This window comes from Protopterus annectens, chromosome 17.part0, assembly GCF_019279795.1.
Source record: "Protopterus annectens isolate FY-2018-M chromosome 17.part0, PAN1.0, whole genome shotgun sequence".
Lineage (NCBI taxonomy): Eukaryota > Metazoa > Chordata > Ceratodontiformes > Protopteridae > Protopterus > Protopterus annectens.
In genome coordinates, this window is record NC_056751.1 from 691,106,416 (window position 1) to 691,113,727 (window position 7,312).

The 7,312-nt window shown below is 40.7% G+C and overlaps 1 protein-coding gene across 9 annotated transcripts in view; it reads left to right on the forward strand.

Moving 5' to 3' along the window:
* The window catches only part of LOC122791844, a 2,266,858-nt gene that overhangs the window by 1,337,891 nt on the left and 921,655 nt on the right, over window positions 1-7,312 (forward strand). The window lies entirely within an intron of this gene.

Sequence of the window (7,312 nt, forward strand, 5' to 3'; positions counted from 1 at the left end):
GACACAAAGATTATGTGGTTTAGCAACAACTAGGCGGGTACAAGTGAACCATCCCAAAAACACTACTGCTTCTTTCTCCATGTTCAAAAAAAAAATGGAAAGAAAACGAGCAAACAGCACAACTGATGAAGACGTTTAATGAACAAAACAAAATAAAATAAAGGTGAGCACTTTCATATATGCAATACTTCTTCAGACCAACTAACAAACACATTAAGCTGCATCAATAAATAGGCAAATCAACCCTCGTCACTGTTACCATAACAACTAATTAATGTTACCATAACAACTAATTAGTGTTTAAGCTTCCATGAAAGCAAGTAAGGTTTATGTGAAAAATTATCATTCAGACCAAAGCCTCTAGCTGCCTGCAGGGTGATGATCCATTTCAATTCATTGTTCTCTGTTTTGTTAACAAGACATCCTCCCGTAATACTCTTAGATGTTAATTGTACCACTCTAAAGAGAAATAGGTTCATAGGTTCATATGTAAGCACTAGGCTATCTGCCCAGGGGCATTTATAAGCCTAGCCAAAATGTGTTGGCTTTCGCCACCCCCTTAGATTAGTTCCCTGTGCCTCTGTCCAGCAGAGCCATTAGTTCCCTGTGCATCTGTCCAGCAGAGCCACTGCAGTGATCCCCGGGGTAAATTTTCTGTTTCCCATCCACCCGTCAAGGTTTCTCTTAAAGAGTGTTGGTGAGGGGCTTTGCCTGATATATATTGGAATCCTGTTCCAAAGCATGGGGAGTCTCTGGGATAGGAATCTATCCCTCCAGCATGTCCTATTTATCGTTGTAGTGAGGTTTATATCTCTAGAGCGTGTGGCTCTCCTGGATTTGTTTTTTTTTTTAGGTGGAGCATGTCCATCAATTCTGGGTTGGACATGGCCTTGTATGTCAGGCAGAGATCACCTCTGAGTAAGAGGTATGCAACTGAGTACAGCTGGAGTTTCTTGAGTCGGGCTGCATAGGGCATCTGTTTGAGGAACATCTGGGTGAAATTAGAAGGAAGGTAAGGACGAATGCATTGAGTAAGCATGTTACGTCCAATATTAATCATACTTTTCTCTTTAGATTGGTACAATTAACTTCTAAGAGTATTTGGGGAGGTTTTCAGATTTTTCTGAATTCTGGGCTGTTTGTAATTTCCTGTGTTGCCCAGACCTTTCTAAAATAGAGGGAAGCTTCTCTGTTCATCAGTGAGAGTGGTGAGCTTTGGAATAGCCTATCTGTCGCTGGAGGAGTGGTTTCAGCCCAGAAACTGTAGTTTTATTGGCAATTTTGGACTAGTTCTATCCCTTTCATGTTTCTGTTTAAAAACCCATGTTTGCACAATTTTTGCACTTGTATTAACTCAGCAAGAGCATGTCTGGGTGTGCCCAGAGTCCTACAGCAGCAGAGAGAGAAAAGGCGACTTTGAGTGGATTAAGCACCTCTGTTTTGCTTTTTATTACGTGTTTTTGCTAGCCTCATTATTCCGACCACTTTTTTATTAACTTTGCAACTTATCTGAACTGTTTTTTTTTTAAATCTAATACTGTTTGCACTTTAAATTATTGTTTTTTAAGTGTTTTTCATCTGTTTAACTGTAAAGGGCTACACACTCAAGTGTGATAGCTTGTTTTCTGTGTTAAAAGTGCTTTTATTGCTGTATTTGCTTTAACTTAAAAAAAATCCTATCCCTCTACTCGTTTTTCACCTTTCTAGAACTAGTAAAGTCCATTTTTCAAATTTTGCTGAATTGTGGGCTGTTTGTAAGTTCCTGTGCTGCCCATACCTTTCTAAGATAGAGGGAAGGTTCTCTGTTCATCAGTGATAGTGGTGAGCTTTCGAACAACCTATCAGTCGCTGGAGGAGTGGTTTTAGCCCAGTAACTGTAGTTTTATTGGCCATGTTGGGCTATTTCTATCCCTTTCATCTTTCTGTTTGAAAACCCATGTTTGAGCATTTTGCACATCGTGCAGTGCCATTTAACTAGGGTAATCTATTCCTGGCGCCATAAAGTCTGCTCTTCAAAGTTTCTCTTAGAACTAGCCAATTTCTTAAGTTTAGCACTTGAATCTGCTTCTTCAAGCTCAGCAGTTGTTCAGAACTTGTAAGCACTAAATAGTTACAAATTATTACAGCACTCAACCTTCCTCTTTACCTAGAGGAAGACATTTTTTGTACTTACTTTCCTCACTTGTCTGGAGGAAAATAGATTTTTATTCCGGCATGTCCAAGGGTCAGCTCCCAGTGTTTTCTCATGTGTACCTGATGAATCTGTGCATCTTGGGGCAATGTAGCAATTGCATCATGTACACAGACAACCCTCTCCTCCTACCACCCATCACTATAACCTGTGAGATGCACTTATCTAGCCAAACTGGAAGGAAAGCTCTCTTCAACCAGAACTGAACTCGTCAGTCAAGAGGAGAAGGTTAACACTTGCACCACACCATGGTCATCACATAGTCTCACTTAACCTATACCACCAAAACCCACACATTCAAACACAAAAACATTCACTGGGGCTCTCAATAATAATCTACCCAAGCAATAGACACCTCCAAAGCAGAAATGCAGGCAACCTCCACCCCTCAACACAACCCAACAGACACACAACCCACAGACTCAGTGTGCCACCCAACCACAGCCCATAAGGCAAAACAACATACCCAACACATTAGTCATAGGTGACTCTATAGTCAGGAACACTGATGTCCAACTCCCCAGACTAAACAAGGAGAAGGTTACTGTTAGCTGCCTGTCGGGTGTCATGATCCACCACATAACCCAAGCACTCAGGTCACTCCACAACAAGTACAAATATAACTCTGTCATTGTTCATCTTGGTGTGAATGACCTGAGATGTACCTCCCAGGACTACATGAAAAGAGACATGGAAGAGCTCTCAAGGCAGGTATGACCCTAACCCTGAGTAGCATTCTACCTTCATCCACAATAATACAGCAGTACAAAGACAAAATGATTGACTTCAACAATTGGCTAAGCTTCTGGTGTCATTCTAAGGGGATCCAGTATCTGTCCACCTGGGATGACATGGTCTACAGGCCACGATGCTTTGCCAGAAATTGCCTGCACCTATCACCCCTGGGATTCCGGATACTGACTAAGGCTCTTGCTGCCCCTATAGGGCCTTTTTTAGGCAAGGTTTAAATGACAAACCCACGAGCATAACAGGTACAGGCAAGCAAAAACTGTGGGTAATGCTACTCAACGCTAGAAGTCTAAACCTCAAAATGCACTCACTCACTTGAGGTGCCCCTTAAAATAGAGAACATCGATATTTGTGTAGTGGCTGGAACCTGGTTCAAGACTCCAGAGAGCACCTCTGCATTACCAGGCTATAACTCATACCATACCTTTCGGCCAGCTAACCTGGATCGGAACACCAAAGGCAGAGGTGTGTCCTTATTCATTAAGGATATCCACACCTCCAGGCTAGTTGCCCAACATAATGCATCTGAAATTATCCAAGTGCAACTAACTCTGGGCAAAACTGCAATCCAAATTGTAGCTTGCTACAGATCCCCCACCATGCCCCAGGATACCCACTCCTCTTTTCTTGATATACTGGAAAATATTAGGGTTCAACCAAGCACCCTAATAATGAGAGATTTCAACTACCCCACCATTAACTGGGAAAACTACACATGTACTAATTCCTTCACTCAACGCTTTCTAGAATTCATAACTTCCAATGCCCTGGATCAACTTAGCCACACCCCCACCAGGGACACCAATGTCCTAGACCTAGTCATTACCAACATGAGTGACCGGTGTTCCACACCTGAAGTCAACTCCTCATTGGTCAGATCTGACCATAAGCTAATCACCCTAGATATCCACATCCCGCCCGCACCCCCCATTAAGGAAACCATGGTAAAACATTTCTCCAAAGCCAACTTCATGCTTCTTAAGACAGAAGTGGCAAACTTCATGGCACCCATGCAGATGGACGATACAGTTATGACTACTGAATCCTACACAAATGCACGTTTTAAGCACTTACAAGAGTGCATAGATTGTGCTATCCCCAACAGAAACAAGACACTATCCTCCAAAGAAAGGAAGCCAATCAGGTGGTCCACTGCTATAAACAAACTCTACAACAGAAGGAAGAAACTGTTGCAAAAGAGAATAAAATCAGATGAGTATAGGAGCTCCCTGGCCAGACTCAGTAAGAAGCTGAGATCCCTCATAAAATCCTCCAAATCCAGCTATGAAAACAAGATTGCCATCCAAGGACAACCACAAAGCATTCTATAGCTATGTCAAGAATCTAAATGGCAACACCCAGATCTGCTCTGAGTTACAGCACAATGGCATGAAATTTACAGAACCAACTGATATCGCCAACATCCTGGCTGATAGGTTAAGTGCTAACATTACCCCCCTCATCCCCCTAAAGGACATATATCAATACTGAAAGAATGCAGAGCCCCTGCAATCACAACTGTGCAGGTAAAAACTGCACACTCCAAAGCCAAGAACACAGCATCCATGGGACGGGACAACATCCCGGGCTGCGTTCTACACAAACTTCAGAACGAACTGGCCCCCCAACTAAGCACTATGTTCAATCATAGCCTCACATCAGGCTTAGTACCCATTGAATGGCACAAAGCAACAGTTATACCACTCCACAAAGTGGGAGCCACCACAGACCCCAGGAACTATCGCCTATTAGCCTGACAAGCCTGGCCTGCAAGGCCATAGTACATCATCATGGAACTCATAAACAAAGACATTGGCAACCTTCAGACTCTGGACCCCACCCAGTTCATGTTTGTGAAAGGCAGATCATGCCTCCTGAACCTGATCGACTTCTTTGAAACAGTCACCAAAGCAGTAGATGAGGGTAAGGCAGTGCAAACAGCCTATCGTGACCTTGCCAAGGCTTTCAACACCATCCCCCATTCTGGAATGATAGATAAACTCACTAAATTGTGTATTAATCCATATGTCATAAGATGGGTCAGCAACTGTCTCACTGACAGAACCCACACTGTAAAAGTAGCAGACTCCAAATCTGATTTCAAACTAGTGGAGTACTACAGGGTTCAGTCCTGGGCCCTCTCCTGTTTGGTATATACTTCTCTGAAGTATTGGCTAACACAGTGACTGCAAATTAGGTGCCATAGTTGAGTCTCCAAATGATGTGGACATCCTACAGAAGGGCCTCACTGAGACAGATGCCTGGTGTCAGAGCCATGGCCACAAGCTCAATGCCAAAAAGTACATTGTCATCCCCTTTGGAAAAAACTCTGTACCCATGAACTACCACATAAGTGGCAGTCCACTTAATGCCGAAGGTGTAATGAGACGTTGGGACGCAGGTGGGCAGTAGTCTCTCCTTTGATAATCACATCGCCACAATAGTCAGGAAATCCTTCTACGTGGCACACCTCATCACAAAAGGGTTCTCATCCAGGAAAAAAGAGGTCATTGTTCCCCTCTACTCAGCTCTCATTAGACCCATTATTAAGTACAATGCCCCTTTTGGAATGTACCTCACAAGACATCTGCAACAGCTGGAGAGGCTATAGAAGTACATCACAAAGAGGATTATGGGACTCAAACAGATGCCCTACGATGATGTCTCAAAAAACTCCAGCTTTACTCCATAGCATATCACCTACTCCGAGGTGATCTCTGCCTAACATACAAAGCTATGTCAAACCCAGAGCTGTTGGACATGCTGCACCTAAAGAAATCCCAATCCCCCCAGATACAAACTCTAGGACCTAAACCTTGTCACCACAGTAAACAGAACATGCTGGAGGGGGATAGATTCCTGTCCCAGAGCCTTCCCATATTCTGGAACAAGCTACCTATCTATGTCAAGCAGAGTTCCTCATTGGTACTCTTCAAGAAAAATCTTGATGATTTATTTATTTATATTTATTTATTGACATTTGTTAACCGGGTTAGTCCAACTGGGTTTTGACCCATTTTCACTGGAGACCCCAGCAGAAAAGCTCCAGAAATATGTAAAATCAATTTTGATAAAGAGAACAGTAATAAACCTCAGGTTACATTCATACAGAATAGTAATAAACCTCAGGTTACATTCATACAGAATAGTAATAAAACTCAGGTTACATTCATACAGAATAGTAATAAACCTCAGGTTACATTCATAGAGGATAGTAATAAACCTCAGGTTACATTCATACAGAATAGTAATAAACCTCAGGTTACATTCATACAGAATAGTAATAAACCTCAGGTTACATTCATACAGAATAGTAATAAAACTCAGGTTACATTCACACAGAATAGTAATAAACCTTAGGTTACATTCATACAGAATAGTAATAAACCTCAGGTTACATTCACAGAGAATAGTAATACACCTCAGGTTACATTCATACAGAATAGTAATAAACCTCAGGTTACATTCCTACAGAATAGTAATAAAACTCAGGTTACTTCCTACAGAATAGTAATAAAACTCAGGTTACATTCCTACAGAATAGTAATAAACCTCAGGTTACATTAATACAGAATAATAATAAACCTCAGGTTACATTCCTACAGAATAGTAATAAAACTCAGGTTACTTTCTACAGAATAGTAATAAAACTCAGGTTACATTCCTACAGAATAGTAATAAACCTCAGGTTACATTCATACAGAATAGTAATAAACCTCAGGTTACATTCATACAGAATAGTAATAAACCTCAGGTTACATTCATACAGAATAGTAATAAACCTCAGGTTACAGTCATAGAGGATAGTAATAAACCTCAGGTTACATTCATACAGAATAGTAATAAAACTCAGGTTACATTCATACAGAATAGTAATAAACCTCAGGTTACATTCATAGAGGATAGTAATAAACCTCAGGTTACATTCATACAGAATAGTAATAAACCTCAGGTTACATTCATACAGAAAAGTAATAAACCTCAGGTTACATTCATAGATAATAGTAATAAACCTCAGGTTACATTCATACAGAATAGTAATAAACCTCAGGTTACATTCATAGATAATAGTAATAAAACTCAGGTTACATTCATAAAGAACAGTAATAAACCTCAGGTTACATTCATACCGAATAGTAATAAACCTCAGGTTACATTCATACAGAATAGTAATAAACCTCAGGTTACATTCATACAGAATAGTAATAAACCTCAGGTTACATTCATACAGAATAGTAATAAACCTCAGGTTACATTCATAGAGGATAGTAATAAACCTCAGGTTACATTCATACAGAATAGTAATAAACCTCAGGTCACATTCATAGAGAATAGTAATAAACCTCAGGTTACATTCATATAGAATAGTAA